This window comes from Melospiza georgiana, chromosome 4 (assembly GCF_028018845.1).
Source record: "Melospiza georgiana isolate bMelGeo1 chromosome 4, bMelGeo1.pri, whole genome shotgun sequence".
In the NCBI taxonomy this organism is placed as follows: domain Eukaryota; kingdom Metazoa; phylum Chordata; class Aves; order Passeriformes; family Passerellidae; genus Melospiza; species Melospiza georgiana.
The window spans coordinates 32,321,617-32,334,223 of record NC_080433.1 but is presented as its reverse complement, the minus strand read 5'-3'; positions in this window follow the sequence as shown (position 1 = coordinate 32,334,223).

The following is a 12,607-nucleotide window of genomic DNA, read 5'->3' as shown; positions in this document are numbered from 1 at the left end:
ATCATCCACTGTGGGCCCCAGGATGCCCAATCCACTCCTCTTGGGTTGTGAAACATGGAGAAAGACGTCCTTGAAATGTTTGACTGCTCCCGAGACAAAGCCCTCCCCTTGCCCTTCATTCAGCAGTGTAGCAAGACCTTTGGGAGACCAAACGTGCCTGGAGATGAGTTTATTCACAGGGTGGATGAGGTGCTGGCTGGAGAGATGCAGAGCTGAGCTGCTGGCATATGCCCTACCCAAATTTACTCCTGCCCTCAGGTTTGTGACCTCAGTGACTATTTAATAGTGTAAACCTACCTTGTATATTCCCTGCAGAGGTGATTAAAAAGGATGATCACATGAAGGAACACCTGAGCAAGGATATCAGTAGATTAATTCATTATTTCTACTAAGCTAATTAAGTATTAAGGCAGATCAATTAAGTGATCACACCGAGATCACGATTAAGATCAAATCAATAAATCAGTAGATTCAAATAGCTGACCAACAGGTTGTGTATCTATCAAACTGACTTGTGAGGTTGCCACTGAAGGAATTACTTAGATTTTAATCTTGTCTAGAAACATTTCAAGGAGGAGGCAGAGTCTTTTCAGGCTAAAACCCCAGTGAGCTTTCAAGCAGTGAAGAACATAGGCCTTTGAAAGACATAAGGATATTGAAGGAGATACCGGTCGTGCTTCGAAGGGGGATATCCAGTCTGGAATTTTTGCAAAGCTGTATGACCCAGCTCATATGGTAATCTTGTTTTCACTGTGTTTGGGGATATAATGTGACAGGCATCACCACGGTAACTTTCCTTTAACATGTCTTTCTTAAACCTTAATTTTACTTTAAAATGTATTAACATTTATTGTCTATATATACCCTGTTTCACAAGCGGCCCAGTTTTTCTCCACTGCCAAAGTAGAAGGGGTGGTTAGGTAAGCCTGGCTACTTCTGAATAATCTTGTTTTCAGCTCCAAAACCTGCCATCTTAACTAATTTACTACTTTGTTTTTAGTATTCCTCCAAGGGTATTTTTCACACAAGCACGTCTGGTCACCCATTCATACCAAGAGAAAACCAAAGAGAGATGGAATTGATTAATTAAAACAAAGGTAAAAACAAACAGTATAATTTCATCATTCCTTTGAGGGTTTAATTCACATCCATATTTCTTCATTACACCAAGCACAGCACTGAAGGCTTCCTCTGGGCACACAGCCTGGAGTCTGACGTGGCCCCAGAGCAGGCTGCAGCCTGCCCAGCCCCATGACAGCCTTCCTTCCCTCAAGTCTAGCTCATCTTCCTCTGTGTGTGTTATCCACACCAAGGCAGCATGTTCATGTTTTTATTTTGGGTAGTGGATTATGTTTCTCGTATCATTATTATTTGTACTTGTACTTAAATCAGCCTTGGATTCACACAGTAGAGCTGTCAGGCCAGTTGTGAACCCTGGTGCTTTGGATGGTATCTGTCATCCAGGTCCCTCATCAGCTGTGTCAGGAAGTCCTACCAGCAAGTGATCTTTAATTTTGCCTGATCAGTTTTGATCATATATCTGTAATATAAAGTGCAGATGTGTAGGAGGAAGCCTTGCCAATAAGGTGGAAGTTTGCCTTGGAGCAGAGGTAAAGGGAGTATCACATGCTGTCGATGGAAATATCCCAGCTTTCAGAAGAATGCCTGGTGTCCTGCTTAGCACACTTTCTCCTTAGTACAGTTTCCTTGTGCTAGTTCTTCCTACAGTTTCAATATTGTGAATTTCTTAATGGAAAAGACTTGGGAAGCTAATTTGGGGAAATTTTTTCCCTTACTGTCATGGCTTCTATCTAAACCTACAAAACACTGTTACATTAATTACTATTTGACCATTAAAGTTTTCTCAGTATTGACCCTGCTTTGGGTATATTCTCATTCCACAATGTCCAGTCCAAGCAAGGGTCAAAATGTATTTGAATTCCCAGTTCATGGAGGCCCCAGGCTTGCTGGTAATGTAGTGGAAGGCTTTTCACATTTCTTTGTCACCAATGTGAGTTATAGCATGCCTGAGGCAATATGCGGGCCTTAAAAATAAAAAATTAAAATGCAAAATAAAAGATACTCTGGTTCTCCTTTTGCAGAGACAGCACAAATCAGGGGGTGAGCTCTGCACAGTGCTCTGGTAGAAAGTAATTTCCTGATTTAGGGTGATATGTAGCTAAGGATTTTGACTGATCTCATCTATATGTATATTCAGTCTTTCCAAGATGCTATTAGTAAGCATAGCTGAAATTTGAATATCTTATTTTGTTTTATAAAGCCTCTTTCATATTATTTTTAGGGAGAGTTATCTTTGTTATTTGCAGCATGACACAACTTTGGGTCATCTGCAGGTTTAATCAACCTGATTTTTCAGGCAAATAATTTACATGAAAGCCATGTAAAGGCCTGTGACCAGGACAGATCCTGGCTCGCTCTCACTTGGTCCACCCTTTTATTTGGAAAATAAATTACCTCTAAAGTCCAGATCAGCACAGGGCTTTGCCACTAGCCCTCCACTAATTTTATCAAGTGTGTTTTTCTGCCTGCTTTAGCAGGACATTGCATAAGACTGGGCCACGGCCTGTCTGGAGCTGAGCTGCTGCACCTCTGGAGGTTCTGCTGTTAGTCTGCTTTGAGAGGAAAGATGGTTGGTGTGGTATGGCTTGGTCTTGACAAATCCAAGTTGGCTTCTCATCTCTTTGTCATCTCCTGGATGTTTACAAATAAATTCATTATTTGTTTTGAAGAGTTATAGCTAGGCTGACTGGTCTATGATTCCCTTGGTTTCTCTTGTCTTCCCTTTTCTCTTCATAGGAACTCCTTTGGCCTTTTCAAACTTGGGGGGTCCTGGCATATCCATCACTAACTCCCCAAATTAACCACTACTGTCAGTTAGTGCTGGGTGAAATTGCTCCTGCACAATGAAATTGAAAACATTTACCTCAGCTCTGTGCTCCCTAACCATTGTTTTCTTTCAGGACTGCATCTCATTCCCTTTCTTGGCTGCCTATTCAGCAGCAGTTTACTCACTGTAGGCTGATAATATTAAAAAGTATTAAGGACTTTGACTTTATTGAAAATAATTATCAATAGCTTTTGCTATTTATTGCACAACAGAGCAACCCTTTCCCTTGCTCATCTTGGTTTTACCCTATGAGATTGTCTTCTTTGAACAGTGCCCCATGCTGGAGTCAGAAGTGTTCAGTGCTCTTTTTTTCATCAGTGCATGACAGAGAAGATTTTTTTGGAGCCAAGCTGGTTGATTTCTGGCCTCTGTTGGTTTTTAATGTATTTGGTTTTTTTAAGTTCTTCAGGTCTCAGTCTCAAATAGAAATTTGGGCTGCTGAAGACACTGAGATCACCTCCCATCCCCACTGCCTGAGGTAAGCCCAGACAACTCAATCGCTGTCCTAAGGCCATGTTTCTGAAGGTCTCTTCCCAAGATCCCAAACTCTCCACATCTGCTCAGTGATTCTTTTAGCAAGGGGGCCAGCAGGAAGGACTCTCTCTGCACAATCTCTCACCTGGCTCCCTGAAGGGACATCCTCCCTTTGAAGGACAACTCCCAGCCTTGCTTTTGGGACACACCTGCTTCTCCTGGTGTGGTGGAGGTTGGTGATGCTCCTGAAGGCTGAGGCTCCCCTGTGTCCTTTCAGAGGCCCCATCGCTATGGCGACTGTGTGCAGCTTTATGATCTGTTTGTTGTCCACCTCTCTCAATCAGAAATGCTTCTGGAGTTTTTATATTTTCAGTGATTTTCATTCAAATTCACTAGTGCATGGTTTTGAATTCAAGAGAGAAATGATACACTGTGAGGAAAAACTTCCAGAAATCTATACTTTTTATTAATTTTGTGTCATTGTCATACTGCTCTGAAAATATCAGAGAGAAAGAGAAATGTTTTTACTTTGCCCCCTGCTTTGGATGCAAAACTCACCAAACTGCTCCCCATGATCCAGCTGGGGTGGCTGTGGCACTGAGAGAAGCAGCAGAGCTGCCCACAGGCTCCCCTGCCCCGATTCTCAGGGAGCCAGGCAGTATGGACCAGAACACTTAGGGCCTAAAGGCAGTTTTGCCCTGGAGCAGACCTGCGGATAGCCCCGGCAGATCTCCTCTTTGGTGCTCCCAGCTCAACCAGGGGATGAATGAAACAGAGGAGCATGATGGTGCAGAAGCCTCAGAGTGTGCACATGGTAAATGCACCCACCTTTGCTCACTGCTTATTTATCACCAAGGGACATTTCAAGCCCTAATGGTCACTCCTCCCAGCCTATAAACTAAAGCTTTTACCTACAGGTCATAGCACTTCTGATTTGATGATTACTTTAATGAAGGATCACAACTTGTATTTGTATCCTTCTTGGCCCATTCCCTCTCCAGAACTTCTGCCTCTGTTTGTCAGAGAGAGTTTTTATTCCTTGCCTTCTGCATATTCTTCCATCTACTCTGATCCCTCTGGCACAGCAGTCCGAGGAGGTGAAGATCTGTTCAGCTTTGACAAATGTTAGCACTTCTGCTTTTGATAGTAATATTTTAGGGAGTTATTTTCCTTCAAAGGAATTTAAATACCTCTCCTTACTTTTGTTGTGCTTCAAAATTTTGCATCTTGTGCTGACACAGGAGGAGCTCTTTGGTTGAGAACTCGTGGTTTGCTCTGAAGGTTTGAGATTATCAATGAGGAAGTCTTATTTTTCAAAATGTAGTTTATAAAGAGCTGCCATTTACTAATAACCAAGAGATTACTGGGGAGAAAAACTGAATGCTTTCAAATACAGAAAATTAGGACTATGGTTTTAGTTGTGTTTTCATATAGTTTGGTTGCTAGTGTTCGTTCATTCTGGATAGTCAAAATAAACTACTTTCTTTTTAGATATCCTAATGTTTTTACTTATAGAGCATGACAGGATGCTCTTAGATTTGGTGTTCTAAAACAGCAGCATTCCTAAAGAAATGTGCTTAAATGGCACAGGGTATATCAACAGCAGGTTTTGATAAACCTTTCAGTTTTATGTACAGAACCACAACATTGTGAACCTGTTTGGTTGAGTCCCTTTGGAAAGAACCTTTCTTTTTCATCTAGCCCTTGGTGTGGCAATGGGAAGAGGCAAGGAATGGAGGGCCAGGTTTGCAGCCAGGATCTCTTGGTAGAGCTCAGTACCTTGACTTGGTATCTTATCTTTTTCTATAAAGAAAAGGAGGCTGAAAAACCCTATTTTACTTTATTTTAGTCTTAGGGAATTGAAAGAACAGCCATTGAATTCAGGACAAATCAATTAAAAATCACATAATTGATGGCTTTTTATTTCTTTTTCTAAATAACCTGTCTCAAACTATAAAACCAACCATCTTCTGATCACCCAACTTTCCTGATGGACTCAGTTTCAAACAGTTTCCAGCTCAATCACAAACCACCATTTAACTGGACTGAGTCACAAATTTACCCTGCAGCAGCCCCTCAAATGTTTATTTTCTGGAGCTACAAGTAGGTCTCAGAGTGGTGTGAGCAGGATATCCAGAAGTGGATGGTGATGCCTCTGGGTGGGACAGGCTCTGCAGCTGATACTAATCCCAGTTTTCATGGCACAGTGGGACAAGGAGGAGAAGGTCCCCTTCTGGGGACCCAGAAGGTGTTGTGCAAAGAAGAGGAGGACACATCTCCCAACCACACTGTTTGGCAGTACCTATGGGAAGTTGCCCTCAGAATACTGCCAGTGGGAGACCTGATGATGAGCATGTTCAACCCCTAACTACCCCAAGAGGTGTGTAGTTTTGGGGTCATTTATGCAATCAGGGCAAAGCAGGGATGAGCTGGGATTCTGAGTTCCTCAGGAACACCCCATGGACATGTTAAACCCCAGGACCAGACAGCAGCCACCAATGTGGGCAGCATATGAGCAGATTGCAGAGCTCACTGGGGTTATCAGCTCCCCCTCAAGCTCACCCCTACCCTGTGATTGTGGTTTCTGTGCTTCTCTGAGTGAGGCTGACCCTACAGCCCCTTTTACTTCAGCTTGGATTTATTGCTTTAGGGTTGCTGAATCCCTCAGCCTCTCCAGAGAATGGGGTATATCCAATAGCAGCAGATTCTGCTCTCAGGAAATTGCACAGGCTCAGGGAAACCTGGAGATGGTTGAGAGACCCAAAACCTTCCCAGCAAGAGGTCCCCTCTCCTGTTTTGCTGGTGCTATCTAGTAAGTCCATAGCAATGTCCCACCACACCAGACAGGCTCCAGCCATCGTGCTGGAACTGAAGCGAGAGAAGAGTGCTGAGTGAGAAGAGTGCCCGTGTGGCTGCTGCTGCTGCTGCGGCTGCTGGATAAAACATTGCAAGGGGGTGGGAAAGGCCGTGGGGAAGGTGGTGGGAGGGCTCTGGAGGCGGCACCTGCCTGAGGTTGCAGCAGCTCCAGGGTGATTCATCCTGGACTGGGAGTAATCGGCTGCTGAAACGCTGAGCCCTGAAACTGTTTCATCATATTTAGCATATCCCGCTACATAACACACAACTTTGCAAGGGGCTCTCTGCTCGGTGTTCAGCTGCAGCAAAGCCCTTAGTCACCTCGTGGTCCCAGCAGCCATGTGTCAGTCCTGGGGAAGGGAGCAGGCAAATCAGATCTTGCAAGAACAGACAAATTACTTTCGCTTTCTCAAGGGAAAAACCCCAAACAAACAAAGAAAGAAGAGAGTAAGAGGAAGTGAATACTTGAAATAACTAGGATCCAAAGTGTCACCGACCGACACGAAAGGACACAGGCACACACCGCTTTCAGGTGAAAGGAAAAAAGGGAAGTTTTATTCTCTGACTCCACTATTTATAGTTTTACAAGAGTGACAGTGGATTGGAAGGTGACAGTGACACTTCTGCAATGCCACAGGCCAAACCGACAGTCCATCAAATTTCTCCTCCTCCAAAAGGAACGAAAAACAATGAGTTGTTTACAGAAAAAGTGTGTGGGAAAGTTCACTACAAGAATGTCAACATCAGAAGGCTTAGAAAATCCTAGAAAACCAGGGCGACACCAAAGTGAGCTCCTTTATTACAGAAAAGGCAGAACAATCTACTGGCATGGTGTGGGGGTTGAAAGTGTCCAAGTGATGACTGCAAAATCTTTCTGTTCAAGAAGATGCACACACTGATGGCGAAGCAAGCGATCAGAATTTTGCTAACTGCTTGCTGCAGTTTTATCTGACAAAGCTTCTCACTCAAAGCTGGGAAAATAAGTGTCCCCTCAGCAAAGCTCCATGGGCCAGGAGCCTAACACATCCAGGCTCCAACATGCTCTGGGAAGAAGATAATCCTATAGAGAAGGTCTACTGAGAACATTCATCATCATGTGTTTTAAGATGTTTGGTTGCATAAAATATTGGTGGATTCATTTTCCAAGACAGGCATTTTGCTCACAAGCACCTGGAGAGCTTTATCAGGGCATTTTACTTCCTTCTCCTCCACCTTAGTCACTGAACTGGAAAAATTCACCCCCAGAAACAAACAGGTAGAGATTGCAGTGATCACAGCACTCCTGATGGGTAGCATGGGGCAGGTGCTCTCCAAAATTGTCAGGTCCTCCTGTCCTCTAACCAGCCCTGCAAAAGAGGCTGCAGCAGGAGCCCCCAGAGACAATACGGCACATTTGTGGGGCTCACTGCTCTATGCCAGCAGCCAGATGCACTCTGCATCTTCTAACCTTCAAATCACCTCTAAAGGTGATCCAAAATAGCCTCTGCTAGCACTTCAGTGGTGGGGAGTCTCCCATCCTCAATATGATGTCAAATGTCCCCTATCTTTGGTATGATGTCATTGGGCTGTGAGATTCCCACACCTCTGGGAGTAAGAGAGACCTCTGCCAAACCTTCTACCTCAACAGCCAGATTTATATGCCAGTGAAAGGCCACCCCAGCCATAAACCAGGAAGAAGCCCTTGTAGAAATAACCCTTCTCATTAAGTCCTGGTTGAGATGCATGGTGCAGTGCACCTCTTGTTTGATCTACAGCTCCAGCAAGTCCAGACTTCAGCCAACATCTTGTAGGTGATGTTTTCAAATTTCCTCTCAGTATGATGAAAGACTGAAAGTTTAATTTATAAAAAGAAATAATCTCAGCTCCTGAAGCTGAAATTTCAATTTCATCACCTCGCCCAGGAGCTGGGACCTTGGCACAGATGGATAGTGTCTATCTGTTAATCCAGGCCCAAGAGAAGAAAGGAAGAAAAAGCTTGTCGTTAGAGGACTAAAGAGAGAAATAATTTTGGGGGCTTGATCAGAGGCCCAAGAAGCCTCAAAAATTTCCAAGACTCAAAAAGCACTGATGCATTGAGGCCTTAAAGTGTATTTTTGTAGAGGTCAAGTGCATGTCCCCAGCATGGAATGAGCAGAATAAAAATTGGCATTAAATTCTGTGTGACTGAAACCTTGATTCAGAGTCACTGCAAGTGAAAACCCTAGAGAATATGAAATGCTGTTAGAGTTGTACTACAAGGCTTTGAATTTTTTTCCCTACCCCTCTGGTGCATGATGTTCCTGCAATTAATTTAGTCTACGTTTCTAACAATGTGTGTGCAGAGGGAGGGGGAGCAAATTGATTTTTGGTTTTCCTTGTATCTAAACAGTGTGGCTTGCTAAAGGAAGAGCTTACATTTCAGCCCCAACATATATCTCTGTTACATTCTGGATAATTCTTGAAAGATTTCCCAAAGAGTAGATTTTGGGGAGGAAAAAAGATGCTCCCAGAGGTGTGCAGGAGGACCTGTGCACTGCTGCTCACAGAAGACAGGTGAGGATGGGGGCCATGCACAGGGTTGTTGGATGCTGGCATCAGCAGCACACGACTGCCTGGAGGCCACCCAACAGAAATGGCTTGGACAGACAAGGATGAGGATGAGAACTCACTGGCAAATTACTTGTGATCTTGCCATGACTCACTACAGAAACTTCCCTACCTCAGCTCGTTCTTCTTTACACATCTTTACTGGTGGCTGATTCGTGGCAGTCTGGTTTTTTTCAAACTTAGAAAGCCACCCAAACACACAAGCACTGAGTAATTACTGTACATGTCTAGCACCTAAATAAATAAAAGTGCTTGCCCTGCACTTTTTTGATCCAAAGTGTTGCAGACTCTGAGTAATCACTTCTAAACCTGTGTTACAGATGTTTGTGTTGCTTTCCGGGGCCTGCCAGCAAGAAAGCTGAGGTGGAGGATGAGCCTGATGTCCTGGAAAAGCCGCAGAGTCAGACTGAGTGAGCAGGGGTGTGGCAGAGCTTCTCAGCTCCTCTTGCTGCACAGAGCCTTTCCACAAAGGCAGAGCTGGGACTCGTCTGTATTTCTCTTCCTGCTGTCCTTCTGAACACCGTTCTGCACACAAATGTGCCCATGGACTAAATACCTTGAAGCTCATACTTTCCAGGAGATACACGTTACCTTGTCTTCTTCAAGCCCCTGTATGGTTTATACTGCACTGATCCCAAAGCACGAGCAAGAGAAAAAACAGTGGTGGAAATCCAAAGAAAGAAGGAAGCCAGAGCAGCTCTGACACCTTTTATGTCTCCTCCTAAAGCTGTCATGGACCTACACAGATGGGGGGAAACACATGTATCCATGTCTGTCACTACAGCAGTTTGGAATGAGGGTAAGAGAGCCTATCACCCCAAGGCATTTTCCTGAATGAGCTGTTGGAGACCTTTGGTGCTGCCTCCCATAGCCACGTCCTGGCTCAGTAGAGCTGGTGGCACAGTCTCCTCCAGCAGTGCCTGCAAGTGTATGGGAAGCAGGCGGAGGCAAGGCTGAGGAAATGGGGAGGTGCAGAGCTGGGTGGATGGATCAAGTGTCCAGAACAGAGAGAGAAATTTGAAATCCCGTAGAGGGAACCCTTTCTTCTCTTGGAAGGCACTTTGAAGGGCTGTTTTAAAAGATTCATCCAGGGGACTGAAGAAGAAGAAGAAGACATGCTTGAGGTTCAAGCACGTATTGCTTTCAGGTATGTTCATGGGGCATTTAGGGACAGCTTGATCTACTTAAGATGCAGAAGATAGTCCAAGATATACTGAAATTTTGGAACAAAACTGAGGGACATTTTGTTGGTACAACCAGATAAACAGTCTGTTCCTCTTTCAAAGTTAAGCAGATTTTACTATACTTATTTCTATGTTATATCCTCCTGTTTTGTGCTTCAGATGAGTGCTGTACCCAGAGAATGAAACTCCTCTGTATCCACATGGCTGGGGGAAGCTGCTCACATCCAGCTGGGGAATGAAACCTGTCCCTGGAAAGAAGATATCCATAAACAGTGAAAATATTTGTCAAAATTGTACAGAGAGCCTTTTAATTAAAAGAAAAGTAAAGCAAGGCAAAACAAACCCCAACTTAATTATGTTAGTCTCATGATGATGGATTCAGCCTACTCTTACTTTACTCTACCTGCAGCTCTCATTTTTCAATGACTGGGAATGGATATACATATTCAATGCTCACTCTGGTTCCAGAACTAAAATGCAAAATTTCTTTCTTTAAATGTTCTGTCCTTCTTAAGTCTCCAGCCTTGAAGCTTTCACTCATCAGTGTAGTGCCAGTGTTCAGACCCTGGCTTTCATCTGGAGGCAGAAGTGTCAGTGTTTCATCCTTACGGTGCCAGAGGTTTCCAGTCAGATGTTGGAGAAAACTCCACTTTTCAAGGAGACTCTCACAAGCTGTTGGAGCTTTCTGAGCCTATTTTGTGCAAGAAAAAAATATTTTAGACCCATAATAAGGAGTTTATTCCAGGTCTTTTTCTATTTTGCATGAAATATTTTAGTTATGGCTTTACTCATGCCAACACCACAGGCTGCTATTTGGTTGTTGTTCCTGTGAATGAAGTAAACAGCTCTGCGTTCCAGCTCACAATAATAACACAGCTATATTCCTAGTTGGCCTTGGCCAAGACAAGCTATTAAAATGAGTTTTGTTTTGTCACGTTTCATGTTCTGAATCATCTTCAGGAAGTGTGGATCTGGTGGAGAGGCACTGAACAGGCAGGAAAAACACTAAGGTGATCCTCTCATGCCAGGACCCGCTGGGACAAAAGCAATAATGTTCCTTGTCTCCTAATGCTGTGCAAAGGTGTGTGTGGAAAAAGGCTCATTTTTTAATGTGTTCAAAGTACAGCCCCCTTTTTTTTGCCAGTTGTAACTCATGGTTAAATGCCTGTGCTAACTCTCGTCTGTCTTCTGCTGCAGGGAGGTGGGCAGTGGAAAATGCAGCACTGGGCTTTGTCAAGTGCTTCCCTGTTACTGGAGAAATTTTGTTCTGATAGGGTGAAAAGAAGGTTATTTCATATGGCTTGAACTGTGCAGCCTGATACAATCATTAGGAAGCTTTGACTGTGTTATAAATAACTTGTGATACTAGCACAGCTTTGTGCAGGTGCCTCTCTGAAGCTCCTACCTTGGCAGCTGCTGTCAGCAGCCTCCCCATCATGGAGGCAGCCCATGATGGCAGTCACTGATGGGGATGGTGGGCTGAAGACACCATCCTCATGCTCACTGTGTGATGCTGTGCCTTCTGCTTTGCTGCACATGAGGAAGGCTCAAGCCCTTTCTGCTCCTCACACTCACTACCCCGTGTTCTCCTTGGAACAGGCTCATTGCTTTATTTGTCTAGGGTTGCATCCGTGCCTGGATCCCATAGGCCCTTGGTAAGGATGCAACATCACTCATTGCAGGGGAACACCTTTTTTTTGAAAGGGACCAGAAAATTTCAGGGCAGTCAGGAGAGAAGCCTTCTCCTCAGCAAAACAAACCTCTGAGCAGCTGCCAATTAGCTGCTGTAACGGCTCACCATGTCAGGTAGTGTTTGAAAGCCAGAGATTTATAATCCAGAGTCACATAAGCTCTATGGCAAATCAAATCTGTGATGGAAAAAGAAAACTCACCCTGTAATAAAAAGATTCAGCACAGGAAGTCTGATAAACTGTTAATTTTACTTAGGATAATTACAGTATTTACATCTAGGTAGCGCTGACAGTTCAAGGCTTTGATATACTCTAATGTGATTTATGGGCAGCAGAAGGGAGCTGGGTTGAGCTCATTGTCCCCACCTCAGGCACATCTGCTCTGTGTGCAAAGCTCTGATGAGCACGTGCTGCCACAATAGAGAGGCCTGGCCACAGGTGCCTCCTGTCAGAGGCATGACATCTTCGTGGGCTGCTGCTCAGAGATGACCAGGGATTATTAAGCACTAATGAAGATACTACAGTTATAGACAGCTCAAAGAGCTTGGCAATGCACTCAAGGGAGTGAGCCCAAACTGGTATGCTGATTCCAGAAGAGAAGTGGGAAAGGAGAAAGTAAATGAGGCTGCCTCATCTTCCAGGAGCTCCTGTTAGTGCTTCAGTAGATGGCTGATCAACAGTGGTCTCAAATCCAGGCCCACCATCATCACCTGTACCTCCATTCTGCCAATGCAACCTACAGCACGGGTGAGGAAAGGGCCACAAAACAAGTAATGGCTGAGATTCTAACAGTGGTTTGCAGCACAAATGTTGCAGTTGCTTGTGATTTTGAGGATTTGTTGTCTCCCTCTCCCGGGGATGCCATCCTGCCCCTTGGAGGTCTCCAGCTGTAAGCAAGATGAGCCATG